A 17,775-nucleotide genomic window follows, 5' to 3' on the forward strand; every position below is an offset into this window, starting at 1 on the left:
CACCAAATGTATTTGTATACAGTAGGCTAACTTATTACAGCAGTGAGAGTAGGATGTATGTTTGTCCACACAAAAGTTCACCATTACCTCGATTGATGGCCCAGAGGCTTGAGCAGCTTAACTAAATGCTTTCATTTTACATTTAAATTGGGTCTTTTTTGCGGAGGGATCATAAGAAATACATTTATTTTACTCAACATTCATGTTTTGGTGGTTCAATGAAAAAATACAATTACATTTTTCGAATTTGTATTAGAAATGTTTGCATGAATGTCTGCTTATGACAAAACAATAATTTGTTCTGGCATGTTTTGTCCTATATGACAAGGTAAATACAGTATAAATAAGCCAAAAATGTCCAGTTTATTCCCGCTAATTCCTGTATATTCCCATGGAAAGTTCCAACTATGAATATTTCTGGAATTTTGCAACCCTACTCATATGAAAAAGGCTGCAAAGTGTTCACTTAACACACTTACATATGCCCTCCAATTAAATAATATGTATTTATCTCTAGGTGGACTGTTTCCTAGATGTCAAGAAGCGCTCAAACATAGGCTAACAGAGAAGTTTGAGAGAGTATTTGAAGGTGTGCCTAAGCTAGGAAACCCTACTTTTCTGGAGAAGATCTACACAGAGCTCTACATCACAGAGGGGGAAAGTGAAGAGGTAAATACTGAACATGAGGTCAGGCAGATTGAGATGGCATCTAAGAGACAAATAACAATGAGGGAAACACCAATCAAATGTACTGAGATCTTCAGGCCCTTACCTGGACAAGACAAGCTCATCAGAACTGTGCTGACAAAGGGAGTTGCTGGCATAGGAAAAACAGTCTCTGTGCAGAAATTCATTCTGGACTGGGCTAAAGGAAAAGCCAATCAGAATATTCTCTTCATATTTCCTCTTCCTTTTCGGGAGCTGAACTTGATTAAAGAGAAGAAATACACCCTTATCGACGTCATCCATCACTTCTTCTCTGAAACAGAAGACTTAGTCTTCTCCAACCAGGACGGATACAATATTGCCTTCATCTTTGATGGTCTGGATGAAAGCAGACTTCCTCTGGATTTCCAGCACAATGAATGCATCTACAATGTATCAGAACCTGCCTCAGTGGATGTCCTTCTCACAAACCTCATCAAGGGGAATCTGCTTCCCTCTGCTCTTCTGTGGATCACCTCCCGACCAGGAGCAGTCAATCAAATCCCTCCTGAGTGTGTTGACCAGGTGACAGAAGTCCGGGGTTTCAATGACCCTCAGAAGGAGGAGTACTTCAGGAAGAGAATCACAAAAGAGAAACTGGCAAACAGAATCATCACACACCTGAAGTCGTCCAGGACCCTCTACATCATGTGTCACATTCCAGTCTTCTGTTGGATGGCAGCCACGGTTCTTGAGTACATACTGACTAAAGCAGAGATTGGAGAGATTCCAACGTCTTTGTCTCAAATGTACACACACTTCCTGATCATACAAACCAAACACATGAGTCAGAAGTATGGAAACTGTGATGCGGATACTCTCTGGAACCTGAAGACCATTATATCCCTAGGCAAACTGGCTTTTCAGCAGCTGGAGAAGGGCAATCTGATCTTCTATGAAGATGACCTGAGAGAGTGTGGCATTGATGTCACAGAAGCATCAGTACACTCCGGGGTGTGTACACAGATCTTCAGAGAGGAAGCTGGGCTGTACCAGGGGAAGGTGTTCTGCTTTGTTCATCTGAGTATTCAAGAGTTTATAGCAGCTTTGTATGTGTTTCTGCACTTTAGCAAGAGAGAGAGCAATGTTCCTGTCCAACACCACACCTCTCTGCTTTATTCACTGCTCAGTGCTAACAATCTTCTTGACATACAGCAGACTGCAGTGGATCTGGCCTTAAGCAATGAGAATGGACACCTCGATCTTTTCCTGAGGTTTCTTCTGGGCCTCTCACTGGAGTCCAATCAGAAACTCTTACAAGATCTGCTGCCACAGACAGGGAAAAGCTCACTGAACACAGAGGAGCAGTCAAGTACATCAAGCAGAAGATCAGAGAAGCCCCCAACCCAGAGAGATGCATCAACCTGTTCCACTGTCTGAATGAACTGAATGACCACTCTCTAGTGGAGGAGGTCAATGGCTACTTGAGGAAGGGAAATAAATCAAGACAGAATCTCTCTCTTTCCCAACTGTCAGCTCTGGCCTTTGTGCTGCTGATGTCAGATCAGGAACTGGAGGAGTTTAACCTGGGGGATTATGGGGGAGGGGATCACCTGCCAGATCAGATGTAGGTCTGATGAGGATGCTGCCCGTGGTCGAAGCATCAAGAAGTGTAAAGTGAGTATTTGAGTGTTGAGTGAGATTTAATATTGTTATCGATTTATTGTTTAGAGTCAAAGTTACTGTAGTATGACAAGATGTCTGGCTAGCGGCTAAACCTTGTGAAACCTGTTGAAATTTGCTTACTTTTTTATGACAAACTAGCGAGTAAACAACTTTCCTAACACTGTCAAAAATCAAGCAAGTGCAACACAAGACAAAGCAAGACGGCAAATATATTACTTGCTAGTCCGGCAGAGGGTGGCTTCCAAAGACATACATAGCGTAGTAATATGTCTACGAACCCTGGTATGGCAATGGCACAGAGGCCATTCTCCATATCAAATCTCATTGTAGCCTCCCAATTTTTTGAAGCTGTTTTTTTTTTTTTTAAATCGCTAGCATCCTTTTATCCAGTCTGCAGTCACTTTTTCAAACTTCTAAAAACATTAAGTACAATACCTGTCTGCTGTGGACCAGACCATGAATGTATTAATGTTGTTCCTCAGAATATGCAGTCAATTACAGTTATTTACAATGGCTAATGAACATTAACCTATACTTAAGATACTTATACTTTTTCCTTACAACAGACCTACATCACACAATTAGTCCATATGTAAATGTTCTGCTCAAACAACATCTTTTAAATTAAATACTAACCTTTCATTTAAAAATGCAAAAAAAATACATTTATCTACACACTCAAACTTTATTGAAACGTGGCAGACCCGTTTCCATATCAAATAATTATTTTAAAACATAAGAATACGTTTTCTAGCTTAGAGAAAAATATGTTACTGTTACAACCCGCCTTGTGAGCCGCAACATAAATTGGAGACAGACCACAGTGTTAGGTTAAGCTGCTCATGTGTGGTTCTGGGCGTGAAGTTTGTAGTGAAAAATGCTTGTGTTGCATGTGTATTGAGAGCTCCAGTAAAGTTCTATTTTAAATACCTTTTGTTTTCATCAATTAAGTGAACATTGGTAGCAGAGGATGGCGTCAAACAATTACAATGTGCCATCTTTGTTTGACGAGAAGAAATCATATGAGAGTTGGAAAACGGGATTGAAATTTGGAAGGTAGTTACCGAAATGGATAAGAAGAAACAGGCCTTGGCGGTTGCTTTGTCGCTAACAGGAAGAGCGAGGAACACAGCCCTGGAAGTAGCCTTGGACGATTTGAATAAAGATAATGGCCTGACTTAGCCTGGCCATTACCAGCCTGTGACTCCATTTCATTCCGTCTTTCAGTCTGGGCCAACCCAATGCATTTTGGTTTCCGAGATGGGCGGGTGCTTATCTTGAGGTTTAAAATCATCGGAGTTCCCTTAACCAATCAGCAACGTTTAGTAAGCATTCGGTAGATTAAACTCTTCCCAAAGCCAGTTGGGAGAAGAGCTACGACGTCCTTTCCAATCATAAAACTTACAAGAAAATACTCTTGTTCTCCTTTTAATTTTCTGATGTTCTTGAGAGTTGAGACAACTTTTCCGATAGCTTTTCGTGTCTTTTCCTCCAAGGCGAGTTTTGCGTCACAGCTCTGAACTGTTCGCTGATTGGTCCTGCAAAATTTTGAGTTCTGGAGACGATTGTCAATGGGGTTGGGCCAGACTGAGTATGAGCTTGAAATCAATTCAGGCGGAAATCCGTAGGCTGGTGTCACCAGGCTAGGCCTGACTACGCTTTAGCAAAAATAAGAAATGTGTTTTTGAAAGAGCAAAAGATGTTGTTTTAGCTTTTAAGCTGCTTGATTAAGCAGGACTTAGTGTTAAAGGCAAACAGTTAGCACTTACCGCTTGCTTAGACCACATGTTCAGTGACATGAAATCAGCCTTGAAGAGAATCTTTGGTGATAATTCTCCACTAGAAGGAGCTAGTGAATCAAATGATCCAGACTGTGAATACTAGACCCACAGAACCTCCAGGATTTCGCGATTGCAACTATAAACGCAAATTCAACCAATCCCTGTGAATTCACGCAGTGGGCAATTTTAATTTAATTCTGTGGAAACTGAAGAAATGTGTTTAAGGACTAGCACACACTTCTCTTTAAGTACAATCTAGTGAAAGACACCATGTGTCAGTTGGGAGCTGTCTTGTCACACAGACCAGCACTCCTCTACTTGCTGGATGATTCCTGCAATGTAATGAGAGTCCTCTTTTACCATGTGGATTACTTTATCTGGGGAGGTCCTGAAGTGTTCTGCACAACAGTCATACCTTGCTTGAAAGCAGCTTTCCAAGTAGGACCAGAAGAGCATGCAACCTTCAACTATTAAAGTTTAATTCCTTGAATGATGAGATACAGGTACAGCAGAGTACTGATGTCACGGCCCGAAAGGTTACAGGTTGGCGTACTCCCCCAGGCTCACAAAACACAGGACACTTAGCAACAGTCAACTTTTTATTATTAATAATGTCACAGCTCATAAACGGGCAATCACAAGACCCACTGCTTTAAGTCTTGGACTAAACAGAGTCCCACTGATGGGGTGGAGACAGACCCAGGCAGCAGGTAAATAAGTAACTACAAAAATGTATTACTCTGGTAATAAATAGTACACTCGGGTGAATAAATACAAGGCATACAAAAATCCCACACCAAATTCATCACTAACACTGTAATACACTTATTTAAATGACGCCTCTCCGAGCCGACCAGAAAAATAAAATAAATAATCCCACACAGCAGTCACCACGCAGAGGACGTCACATCGGGTTGCAGCAATCCAATAGACCAATGCTGGAGTGGATCCTTCCTCCGCACTGGTCCTAATGTTAAGCAGGCACTGCCCCAGACGATCGCGTAGTCCACTGCCTCTTCCTGGTTGCGTTATCCAGTTAGAGCTACTTAGATAGAGGCTCATTTAACAGACAAGGAGGTTGACATGCTGAGGTCAAAGATCGGCCAAATTATATGTCAAGGCCTGATGTAATGTGTGATGTATCCATCCTGGCTTGCAGTACAAAACAGACTACTGTTCAGACTCTGCTCTGTAAAAACAAACTGATCAGGAAACTAAAATCTGATAAAGTGACCTTGAAGTTCCAGCACCTAGGAAAAGATAGCTCCCTGAAGCTATTAGTGTTCAGTGATTCTTTAATGGGCAACCTTCCAGGAGGAGGTAGTCAGGGTGGGCATCGTATCCTGCTTATGGGAGAAAATGTAAGAATCTCACCTCTATGCTGGCAATCAAAAAGAATCAGAAGCACTTTGGCAGGAGAGATTTTGGCTCTTGCAGATGGCATTGACAAAGTAATATTATTGGCTACACTGTACTCAGAACTTACTGTAGGTGACTGCAATCACAGAGGTCTACCTATTGAATGTGTCACTGACAATCACTCATTGCTTGATGCTGTCAAGTCCACCAAATCAGTTACTGAGAAGAGACTGCGTCTTGAAATCAGCAATGTCAAATAGCTCATTCAATCTGGAACCATTTAACACATCATGGTCAGCTACCAAAGAACATCTCGCTGACTGCTTGACAAAGAAAGGAACATCAGCACTTGTCCTGTTGAGGGCTCTCAAAGAAGGTGTATGGCAACGGACGGATGTAATATATAAACAACATTTTTATCTTTGTTTAGTGAACAGCTCAGTTAAAATAAGGAACTGAGTTTTGTTTTCTTTTTTTCTTAAGAAAAATAGGGAGTTTATTAAGTATAACTGTGCATGTGTAGTTCGGGGCAGGACGTTTGTAGTGAACAATGCCTGTGATGCATATGTATTGAGAGCTCCAATAAAGTTCTATGTTTAATACCTTTCGTTGTTAAAGTTAACACACAGAGTATACAAAAATAGGGTTTGTTTCCAATAATACAAGTATGGAATAAAATAGTGAAGCTTCCCAGGTGGGGACAATGAGCAAATTATGCCCATTCACCACCCAGAAAGCCAGTAAGCCTTTAGCACTGCCACTCCAAAGCCAGTGGATGTGTGGAGGGCCATTACAGTTACAATCCTAGCACAACGAGTTGCAGAATACTAACTGTTGATGGCTTTACAAATACTGCATTACTTTTCATATTTCTACAGGGACCTGCATACAATAAACTATGAAACCCATCATTTGTTTCATAATTCAGTTTCCTTTTACTGTAAACTACTCTCATATTTGGTTGAATGTTGAATGTGTCACTTTTGCATAGCTAATTGCATTTTAAATAGTAAGTAACAGATTTGCTGCAGTAAAACATTCATTACCTCAACCAAGGAGGTTATGTTTTCAGTGCTGTTTGTCTGTAGACATGTTAAAACTACCAGCCCAATTTTAATGAAACTTGGTGAAAAGGTGAAACATGGGCCAAGGAAGAACCCGCTTCAGTAAATTCTGGCAAATACCTAAATAAAGAGGTAGATCCATGCTTTTAGTTTCACTTTAGCTGACGTTGCGTGATATGGCGTCTGGCATTTGGCCTTGGCAGAGGACGAAACTCTCTGAGTATCCTTGTAGTAAGCAACATGAAATTGCTGCCAGGAATCAACTAAATATTGAACAGGCATGGCCTTTAGTTCAATATGTGTAAATAATAACACAACAAATTCAGCTTCAATAGAAACTCTTTTCGTACCTTGATCATTTGGTATTCTCAATTATTTTGACTGTTTAGGCATTGTATACTAGATGAATGGGCGGTGTGTGTGTGTGTGTGTGAAAGACAGAGAGAGTTTGTTTGTGTGTGTGTGTGTGTGTCAGTTTTAGTTTGTGTTTGACAGTCTGTTTGTGTGTGAGAGAGAGAGGGTTTTTGTTAGTGTGACCGTGTGTGTGAGTGAGTGTGTGGCAGAGAGAGAGTTTGTGTGCATGTGTGTGTGTGTCTGAGAAAGAGTTTGTGTGTGTGTATGTGAGAGAGAGAGACACACACACAGAGACAGACATGGACACATTGTCTATATGTATTGCTGCTTGTCTCATCTATATGCCTTAATTCTAATGTTTGTGTCTCTACAGGTTGGTGGATTGTAACATCACAAAGAAGAGCTGTGCAGTTTTATCTTCAGCTCTCAGCTCAAACTCTTCCAGTTTGAGACAGCTGGACCTGACTGACAATGATCTGGGAGATTCAGGAGTGGAGCTGCTTTCTACTGGTCTGGAGCATCCAGACTGTAGACTGGAGAAACTGGAGTAAGTCTGTTTGTGTTACAGTTTGTGTGTGTATATCTATTTATTTGTGTGTGTGTGTATCAGGTTGTATATATGTGAGTGAGTGTCAGTGTATATGTGAGTGAGTGAGTGAGTGAGTGAATTTTTGTGTGTCTGTCAATGCATGTGTGTGTGTTAATCTGTGTTTGTGAGTGAGCGAGTGAATTTGTGTTTGTGTGGCAATGTGTGTGTGCTCTTTAACCTGCAGCTATACGCATTAGAATGTGTGTGTTGGTATTCTAAATGATCTCTTCCATCTAGCTGATGCATACTAGATAGATACATGGATGAGAGTTTTAGTCTTAGTTGTAATGTGTGTATTTTGAAACAGTATTGTCTGTCTTTTTTTTGCTTTGATTCTCATCTATATGCCTTCATTTTAATGTGTGTGTGTTGTGATGTACAAGCACACTTATCTATTATGTCTACTTTGTATATTTATTTTCACATGATTATATTTGTTGTGTTGTCATGTAATCGCGGGTGTGAGTTGAAACACTGTAAGAAAAACTTTTAGTTTGACGCGTGAAAAGGCGTCATGCAGGTCAACCGAGTTCATAGGTTGGGAGATGCATGGCCCAAACTCGGAAGGGGATTTAAACCTCTCCGGAAGTATCATGCGGGAGATGAGGCCTTGGAGACGTGTTTATGGAAGATGGAGACGGTCGGCGTTTTTGCCACCTGTTCAAGAGAGTTTCAGACGGAGACGTTCAGCATTGTGGGCCACAGGCTTTTGAAACACACTGAGCCTGCGGCATTTGTTTGCCAACGGTCTTTCCTTCAGCACAGGCGGACCGTCGGGAGTGTTGTTAAATCACACAGACCGTAAGAGCAATATTCCACGACGGTCGGATTTACGGATGCCAGTTTACCACACGGATTAATGAGCTGCCTGTTTCTTTTGATGGACATAATTTCATACTGGACAATGGCACATTTGTTGGTCTGTATGTTGTTACTTGATGGAAGACAATTTGTTCACGTACTTTTGGTGATAGTTGTGAAATAAGAAACTATTGAAATGAACTATTGAGTTTGAGATTTTGTTTGACGGCAAATCACACATGATGAACACGTGACATATACGTAACAGTGTCTACAGGCTTTTGGGTTGTAAACTCACAAAGAAGAGCTGTGCAGCTTTATCTTCAGCTCTTAGCTCAAACTCTTCCAGTCTGAGTAAGCTGGACCTGGGTGACAATAATCTGGGAGATTCAGGAGTGGAGCTGCTTTCTACTGGTCTGAAGCATCCAAACTGTAGCCTGGAGAAACTGGGGTAAGTCTGCCAGTTGGAGGGTGTTTCTGTGTGTGTGTGTGTGTGTGTGTGTGTGTGTGTGTTTGTGTGTCGGTTTAAGTGTGTCTGTGTGTGATAGTTTTTGTGTGCATTTTTTATTGCTGTGATTCTCATCTATATGCCTTTATTTTAATGTGTGTGTCTGCAGGCTGATGGATTGTAAACTCACAGTGAAGAGCTGTGCAACTTTATCTTTAGTTATCAGCTCAAACTCTTCCAGTTTGAGACAGCTTCACCTGAGTGGCAATCATCTGGGAGATTCAGGAGTGAAGCTGCTTTCTACTGGTCTGAGGCAGCCAAACTGTATACTGAAGAATCTGGAGTAAGTCGGACAATTTGTTTGTGTGTGTGTGTGTGTGTGTATGTTTGTGAATTTCTGTGTGTGTGTGTATCTGTGTGTGTCAGTTTGTGTATGTGTGTCTCAGTTTGTATATGTGTGTGTTTCAGTTTGTGTGTGTATGTGTGTGTGTGTCTGTCTGTTTTTTGTGTGTGTATCAGTTTGTGTGTAGGTGTATCAGTTTGTGTGTAGGTGTCTGTTTGTGTTTGTATCAGTTTGTGTGTGTGTGTGAAAAATCAATTTGTGTGTTTGTCTGTTTGTGTGTGTGTAGATGTATCTGGTTGTGGGTGTCAGTTTGTGTGTGTGTGTGTGTGTGTGTGTGTGTGTGTGTGTGTGGGTGTGTGTGTGGGTGTGTGTGTGTGTGTGTGTGTGTGTTCTGAAAATGTGTTGACTGTATTTGTATTGCTGTTATTCTCATCTGTATGCCTTAATTGTTATGTTTGTGTGTCTACAGGCTGGTGGATTGTAACATCACTCAGAAGAGCTGTGCAGCTTTATCTTCAGCTCTCAGCTCAAATTCTTCACGTCTGATACTGTTGGACCTGAACAAGAATAATCTGGGAGATTCAGGAGTAAAGCTGCTTTCTACTGGTCTGAAGCATCCAAACTGTAACCTGGAGAAACTGGGGTAGGTCTGCCAGTCGGAGGTTGTGTCTGTGTCAGTTTTAACGTGTCTGTGTGTGTCAGTTTTGGTGTGTGTGTGTGTCAGTTCTAGTATATGTCTGTGTGTGTGTGTGTGGAGTGGAGCTGCTTTCTCCTCGTCTGAGACATCCAAGCTATAGACTGAAGAATATGGAGTAAGTCTGCCTGTTTGTTTTTGTGTGTGTGTATGTTAGTGTGTGTGTGTGTGTGTGTGTGTGTTTGTGTGTGTGTGTGTGTGTGTGTGTGTCTGTGAGTGTGTTTGTGTGTGTCTGTAAGAGTTTGTATGTGAGAGAAAGAGAGAGTTTGTGTGTGTGTGTGTGTGTCATCTTTATGCCTTAATTGTAATGTGTGTGTGTCTACAGGCTGATTGATTGTAGCATCACAAAGAAGAGCTGTGTACATTTATCTTCAGCTCTGAGCTCAAACTCTTCCAGTCTGAGACAGCTGCACCTGAGTGACAATTATCTGGAAGATTCAGGAGTGGAGCTGCTTTCTACTGGTCTGGAGCATCCAAACTGCAGACTGGAGAAACTGGGGTAAGTCTTCCAATTTTCTGTGTTTGTTTGTTTGTTTGTGTGTGTCTGTCTCGCATGTCTGTTTGCGTCTGGTTGTGTGTGTGCTTCTGTTTATGTTTGTCTGTCTCTTTGTGTTCGTGCCTGTTTGTGTGTGTGCGTCATTTTATGTGTGAGCCAGTTTATTATAATAGATTCAACTTTATTGTCATTGCACAGAGTACAAGTACTGAGACAGCAAAATGCAGTTAAGCATCCAACCAGAAGTGCAAAATAGCAATAAAAGTGCAGAGTATGTGCAAATGTAAAGTGGAATAAGTGAAAAAATATGATATGTACAGTAAGAGGTAGAATATGACACAGAATTGTAATATAAACAGAATTATGTGTGTGTGTGTGTGTGTGTGTGTCTGTGCCTCTGTTTATGAGTGTGTCAGTGTGTGTGTGTCTGTGTGTTGGTGCCAGTATGTGTGTGTGTCTGTGTGTGTTTCAATTTGGGAATTGTATGTGTGGCAGGCTCTGTGTGTTTGTGTGGTAGTCCGCATGTTTAGTTTTTTTGGTGTGTATGGCGGTCTTTGTGTCTGCATTTTCTATTATATGTTATTCAAATATTTGTCTCTCTCTACAGTGAGGAGTTGTTCGTGTGTGTGTGTGTGTGTGTGTGTGTGTGTGTGTGTGTGTGTGTTTACCTGTTTCAATACTGTAGATACCAATAATGAGTGTGGAAAACTTACTTTGTCTGGTGTGTCTTCAGTCTGAGGTGCTGTGGCCTTACAGTGAGGAGCTGCTATACTTTAGCTTCAGCTCTCAGATCAAACCCCTCCAGCATGAGAGAGCTGGACCTGAGAGGAAACAAACTGCAGCAGTCTTATGTGGAGCTGCTTTCTGCTCTACAGAAAGATCCTGAATATAAGCTGACTGAACTAAAGTAAGTATTGGATACAGCACATACAATTGCATTCCATGTTATCCACTGTGCATATAAACATGTGTCACTGTGTCCATTTATCATCTCCATATTATAATCAGAATATAATTAGTTTGATGTGTAAAAAGACATTTCCTGGAGAAACTTTAGTCAGTTATTAGTCTGACTGAACAGAGCTGTTGTACATGTCAGTGTTGAGGAATGCTAATGGGGAAACCTTACAGTGAGGACGATGAAATCTACAAAATCTCCTCAACAGGTATTAACTGGGCAGCCATCAATCACCCATCAGTCTGACTGGAGCAGAGCTGCTGCAGATGCTGCTTCCAGACACTCAGTACCAGATGAACATCCAGCTGCCCCACGAACTAATTACATAACCATTTGTAAACAGATGAATTATAATTGTAACTGCATTAATGTCAGGTAACATACTTGGTCTGATTTTAAGTAATGGATGAAATATAGTGTCATGAGCGCTGTTAAACTTTATTTTGTCACACACTATAGTCTCAGTTTGGTCAGTTCAATCACTCATGTGTGGTTCTACCTGTTAATATCAAACACCAATCTTAAGTATCCACTATGAAATCCCTACTAGATAAAATATCAGTCTTTGATACTTGGGTAGACAACTATACGTCGCCTTTAATACCTTTACAAACTATGTGAATATCAACATGCTCAAACATAACAGAGAAAGGTATGAACAGGTGGGGACCCAGTTTTGCATTTGAGTGGACAAAACATCTATGGCACTGTGAACAGGCAGCCCCTCCTTTCCACCAACGCACCTGACACCACCCTCGACATTTAAACTGAACGCTACTTCTCCAACACACGGAAACACGCACCCATACCCAACCCGATTATTTTGGAATTTAGCACGGTGCCGGCAACCGTGTCTTCGTTCCAACTCCACACGATCATAATTCACAAATCCCTCTGTTACTCACCCAGTTACCAGTCACCATCACAGCGAACAGCTAGGTACCAGTTGTATCCGCTCCATAACTCATTTCATGCTGGTTAGCCATACATTGTCACACTACACAAACAATCACTGACACCACATGCACTTCCTGGTTCCGCGAACTTTCCGTCCCCCAAGAAACATGAGCACTGGACACTGGCATGATTAAATGCAGAGTAAATTGTATAATTGGGATGGGGGAAAAGGAATGATTTGTGTGGGGATCATGTCATGTTGTAGCAATGTTAAGCTCTGTATTAACAGGCAGGGTGTTCCCCTCTCTGTATTGGTATGTTCCAATTGGATTAATTGGAAGGCTTTATTTAAGCTCAAGATTTTCTCACTTCTGGGTGGGAGTCTGGACAGCAGGTAGACTAAAAGGCAGGTGTGTTTAAAGTGTGTTTGTTGGCGTTTTGTCACTGCACTGTTTTGTCATCATTGATTTTGGCACTGTCAATAAATTCTCACTAAAGTTCACTGGATTTCACCGTGTTTTGCCGTGTTTCTCACACCCTCACCCAAGACCTCTAGAAGTCCTAGGGCCACCATCTTGGTGTGGGAGTTAGCGCGAGGCGCATTCTTTTCACAGCCACCTGTAGGGAGAGAGACCCTCCTGGCCTTAAAAGCCGGACTACAAGGTAAGAAACATGCACCCTGTGATTAGTTAAGTTTAGATAAGTGAGGGCACTCCATCAGACTGGTACCATTTAAGTGAAAGTACATGGTAGAATAGGTTGTTGGATACATCTACAGATGTGTAACAAGATACACCCATTCATTACTTCTATGCATTTCTTCAGCTGAAGGAATATATCTACAGTGGATAAACATTTATATTAGTGTTATTCATTTAAACTAGAGGCAGCGGGTACACAAATGTCATCATTACTTTTATACTTTTCCTCAACTGACACAGGAAGGGGCCACTTGTGTGGTCAGGGTTAGGAGGTAGAACTGATGTCTTTCACCACTTCATCATGTCTGAGTCGTATAAGTGTGTGTGTGCAGTGCATACAGGAGCGGTTCATCAGATGTGATTGCCTTTCATCTTGTTGCGTGTACTGTACATACTGTACACATTATCCATTCGTTACACTTGGGATCTGAGAAGTCTACGACGTGATAAATAGGAGAGGCATTTCTCACATCTGACCAGGTTTGCACTCACACACGGAATACACGCATATACCACATACAGAACAACCCCCCAACACACTTACTGACACAGCATACACACATATACCACATACAGAACAACGCCAAACACACACAGAAATCCACTCCACCCCCCTCGTGCAAAGAAACAAGAGCACATTCTGTCGACAGGATTTGTTATTTTTTCCCTCAGAAAGTGCAGTGTTTTTTCCAGAATAAAGACACCTTCGAAGTTATTGAAGTTATCAGTCGTAATTTGATGTTTTTTGTCATATCATGCACAGATTCTACTACACTACTACACTACTAACTTCTACAATTACATTTCAAACTGTAATGCAATTATTTAAGAAGTGACAAAAATCCAATGTATAGTTTGCACAATATGTGACTTTATTTTGTCGGCAACAACCTTTTATTAGGTTACACATACTCCACATTAAAACGCTTAGAAAACAATGTTTTGCATCATTCAGCTTGACAACATATACACGTGTACCACTGTCCTTTAGGGGGTCTCAAAGCACAATTTTGAGGAGGGTAGTGTAAAAGTGAACTACACTCCGCAACTTTTGGGGGAGCTCAGAAGCAAAAAATATAAATTCTCGCAGAATGGGGCTTTAAGAAGATGGGTGCTCAGGCCATAGATATCTTATAAAGGCTAGATATCTTGCCCGCGTTTCTGGCCGACGGAGTCAAATGTCCGCACATGACGGCCATTTTGGGACGGAATAGCTCGCTCACTTTGGTCAGTGTATGCTGTGTGTAAATGTGCTCTATAAATAAAACTTACTTACTTACTTACTTAACATTGTGTTGGCAGTGGTACATACTTTTTAAATGACCAGAACTTGCTCAATTTTCAAACGGGTTGGTTTGTTGTAAACGTAAGATATGTAGTTATGACACTGGGTTTTCATATGAAAATAACATTGAACAAAACAGATAGGTGCAATAAATAAACATGCACAAGCTATTTATGCAAAATCAATATCTAGGCTACTAAAACTCAGCATACAGAATGGCAACAGGAGATAAATGTATACTATTATTATCACCTTTATAAAAGCAATATTACTGATATAATAAAATAAAGGTGATCCCTCGGGTTCTTGTTAAGAGGGAACGTTCAATAGAGCAGGCTGCACAAAAGTCTGGCATCTTCATTAGCAATAAAGTCAGTGTCGGTAGTCCCACAAAAGACTTCATTACCCACAATTCCCTTATCTCCTAAACTCTCTCTGCATTTCATTGAGACAGCATTGGCTGCGAACAAGGTCATAAAATCGTGACGTACTTTTGCCTTTAAAGTTCGGTGAAATGATACTTCTCTCTCTCTCTCTCTCAACACTGGCTCTGCCAGGCTCACTTTTCCTTCCACCCACCTCCAAGGGTGAAGAAACAACTCTCTTTGTTCTTAACAAAGATAAGACTCTCTCTAAGATCTCTCGTTAGCCAAACACTGCCCGCTAACGCAGCAGAAGTAAGTTTAGCAAAGCAGCTAACATTAGACCTGCAACGGAAACGAAGCACAACAGAATTCGCGATTCTGCAACATTCCGAGCGATCAACTCCTCCGACCTAAACTGCAGTGTAACACCGACGACATCACAGCAAGGACAACTTTCCATCTACGGATGTTTTCATCTCTTCTCGGCCTCAGAAACATCGGATGCGCCAACACTTTTCCAAAGGACTGGTAAACATCGACTGGGCAGCTAGCTATCGTAGCTTATTCACAACCTGGCTAAGCATAGGACTGTTTACATATATGCCATTGTTCATGTATTGTATCTGTTTTGTTTACCGAACATAACTGTTATATACTTTCATTGTTAGTTGGTAGTTGGCTTCGCCACACCATCTAAGGGTTAACGTTATGATTGCTTCTCATATACATCGGGACTTGCGTGCGTTACTAACCATTTCCCTCTTCTAACATGGCATTGTAAGCACACACGTTACATATTTGGCCTTCATATAGCCACACACGCGAACTTCGCGCTGCACATATAGGCTCGTCCTCTTTCACACCACACATGTATGTTCACGAACATGCACACACATGCACGCGGAACTACGGTGGTCAAGACAAAGGAACACACACACACACATATTTTCAGGCGCGCTCCTAACAGCGCAACTCCGAGCTTACAAGCTTGCGCACACACATACTCCCTCTCCCTTACACATACACTGTGTGCACAATTATTAGGCAAGTTGTATTTTTGAGGATTAATTTTATTATTGAACAACTACAGTGCTCTCGGTCAATACAAAATGTCAATAACCTCAAACCTGAATATTTAAGAAAGTAAAAGTGAGGTTTTGGTTTTCTTAGGAGAATATCTATGTCTGCACAAGTATTGGGCAACTATGAGTGTGCATAATTATTATGCAACTAAATGAAAAACGACAAATTTCCCATCTCACTTGTCTATTTTCATCTGTTTAAGTAAGAATAATAAACAAACAGCTCAAAATATACAAATAAACATTTCTGACATTTAAAAAAATAAAAATAATTGACCAATAAAGTCACCCTTCTTTTCAATAACAGTAACAAGCCTTCCATTCATGGAGTCTGTCAGTTTCTTGATCTGTTGACGATCAACGTTTTGTGCAGCAGCAACCACAGCCTCCCAGACACTGTTCAGAGTGGTGTACTGTTTTCCTGCACTGTAAATCTCCTGTTTAAGAAGGCTCCACAAGTTCTCAATAGGGTTTGGGTCAGGTGAGGAAGGGGGCCATGTATTATTCTTTCATCTTTAAGGCCTTTACTGGCTAGCCACGCAGTGGAGTACTTCAATGCATGCGCTGGAGCATTGTCCTGCATAAAAATCATGGTCTTTTTGAAAGATGCAGACTTTTTCCTGTACCACTGCTTGAGGAGTGTCTTCTTAAAACTTGCAGTAGGTTTGAGAGTTGATTTTGAGTCCATTTCACTAATTTCAACCCAAAACGGTCCAATTAGCTCATCTTTAATAATACCAGCCCATACCAGTACCCCACCTCCAACTTGCTGGCATCTGAGTCGAAGTGGAACTCTGCCCGTTACTGATCCAGCCACGGGCCCAGCCATCTGGTCCGTCAAGAGACACTCTCATCTCATCAGTCCATATCACCTTTGAAAAATCTGTCTTCAGATAGTTCTTGGCCCAGTCTTGACGTCTTAACTTATGTGTCTTGTTCAGTGGTGGTCGGGTTTAAGCCTCCCTTACCTTGGCCATGTCTCTGAGCACTGAACATCTTGTACTTCTGGGCACTCCAGGTAGGTTGCAAGTCTGGAATATGACAGCACTGGATGATAATGGGTTCCTGGTAGCTTTACATTTGATTCTTCTCAAATCTTTGGCAGTTAATTTGCGTCTTTTTTTCTCAACACGTTTCTTGTGACCCTGTCGACTATTTGCAACAAAACCTTTGACGGTTCTGTGTTCACGCGCCAATATCTTAATAATTTCAAGAGTGCTGCATCCCTCTGAAAGACTTTATACAATGTTTGTCTTTTCAGAGTCAGTTAAATCTCTTTTTTGGCCCATTTTGCCTTAGGAAAAGAAACTGCCTAATAATTATGCACACCTTGATATAGGGTGTTGATCTCCTTAGGCCACACCCTCCCTCATTTCACAGATACATAACACCTGATATGCTTACATCCAATAAGCATTCAAGTTTATACAGCTTGGAGTTGGAAAATTTGCATAAAAATTATGATATGGTCAAAATACTCACTTGCCTAATAATTGTGCACACAGTGTACATATACTCCTTCAATTAATTAGTTAGATACATTTAGCTAGATTACATATTGTGTGTTATTCTCTTATCATTGTGTAAATAAATACTTTGATTTATATACGCTGGTTTATTTAATGTTACACAAGAATGGACGTTGTCAACCTCTTCTATTCAGAACTCCAATGACCTTCAACCATACCATAAAAAAGGTAACTTTGTTTGTAGTTATTAATTTAATTATTAATTAGAGTTCCAAATTGATAGTATAATATATTTTATGAGACTGATATATTTAATGAGACTGATTTGTGGATTATCATTAGTTTGACCACTGTGAACACTACACTTTGTGTGGCGCCCCCTAGGTGCTCAATTTAATTGATCTGCCTTTGTGTTGAATGGTTGATCCCTGTCCAATCGGCTGAGATTACCAACATATTGTTGCTGTTGCAAGGACAGCACCAGTGTGTCTTGGTGGCCCTCGTGAAGACAATATCACAATTCATACACAATTGCACCCACATTCACCCGGCGCCTGCTCACTGGGTAAGATACCTACATAATCTGATACTCCCATATGAGAATGGTACCAATTTCACCTACATCAGCAATTCCCTGTCGAAATCATAATGTAAGATGTTTAACAAACCAACCCGATTGGAAATCATGTGCAACTTCAGTTTTATTATGTGCAACTAATAAGTTATATTGAAAAGAAAGAACAATTATGCCTCGCCAA

General features: G+C 41.0%; 1 pseudogene across 1 annotated transcript in view; it reads left to right on the forward strand.

Moving 5' to 3' along the window:
* Positions 1 to 11,171, forward strand: part of LOC308363449 (protein NLRC3-like) — a 23,138-nt pseudogene extending 11,967 nt beyond the window's left edge. Inside the window, exons 7-13 of the transcript in view lie at positions 518 to 2,322; positions 7,263 to 7,436; positions 8,557 to 8,730; positions 8,897 to 9,070; positions 9,540 to 9,713; positions 10,090 to 10,263; positions 10,994 to 11,171. The product of the transcript in view is annotated as a protein NLRC3-like (transcript). The remainder of the gene's footprint in view (positions 1 to 517; positions 2,323 to 7,262; positions 7,437 to 8,556; positions 8,731 to 8,896; positions 9,071 to 9,539; positions 9,714 to 10,089; positions 10,264 to 10,993) is intronic.
* Positions 11,172 to 17,775: the final 6,604 nt, after the last annotated feature.

Source organism: Sprattus sprattus (genome assembly GCF_963457725.1).
Source record: "Sprattus sprattus genome assembly, chromosome: 4".
NCBI classification, from domain to species: Eukaryota; Metazoa; Chordata; class Actinopteri; order Clupeiformes; family Clupeidae; genus Sprattus; species Sprattus sprattus.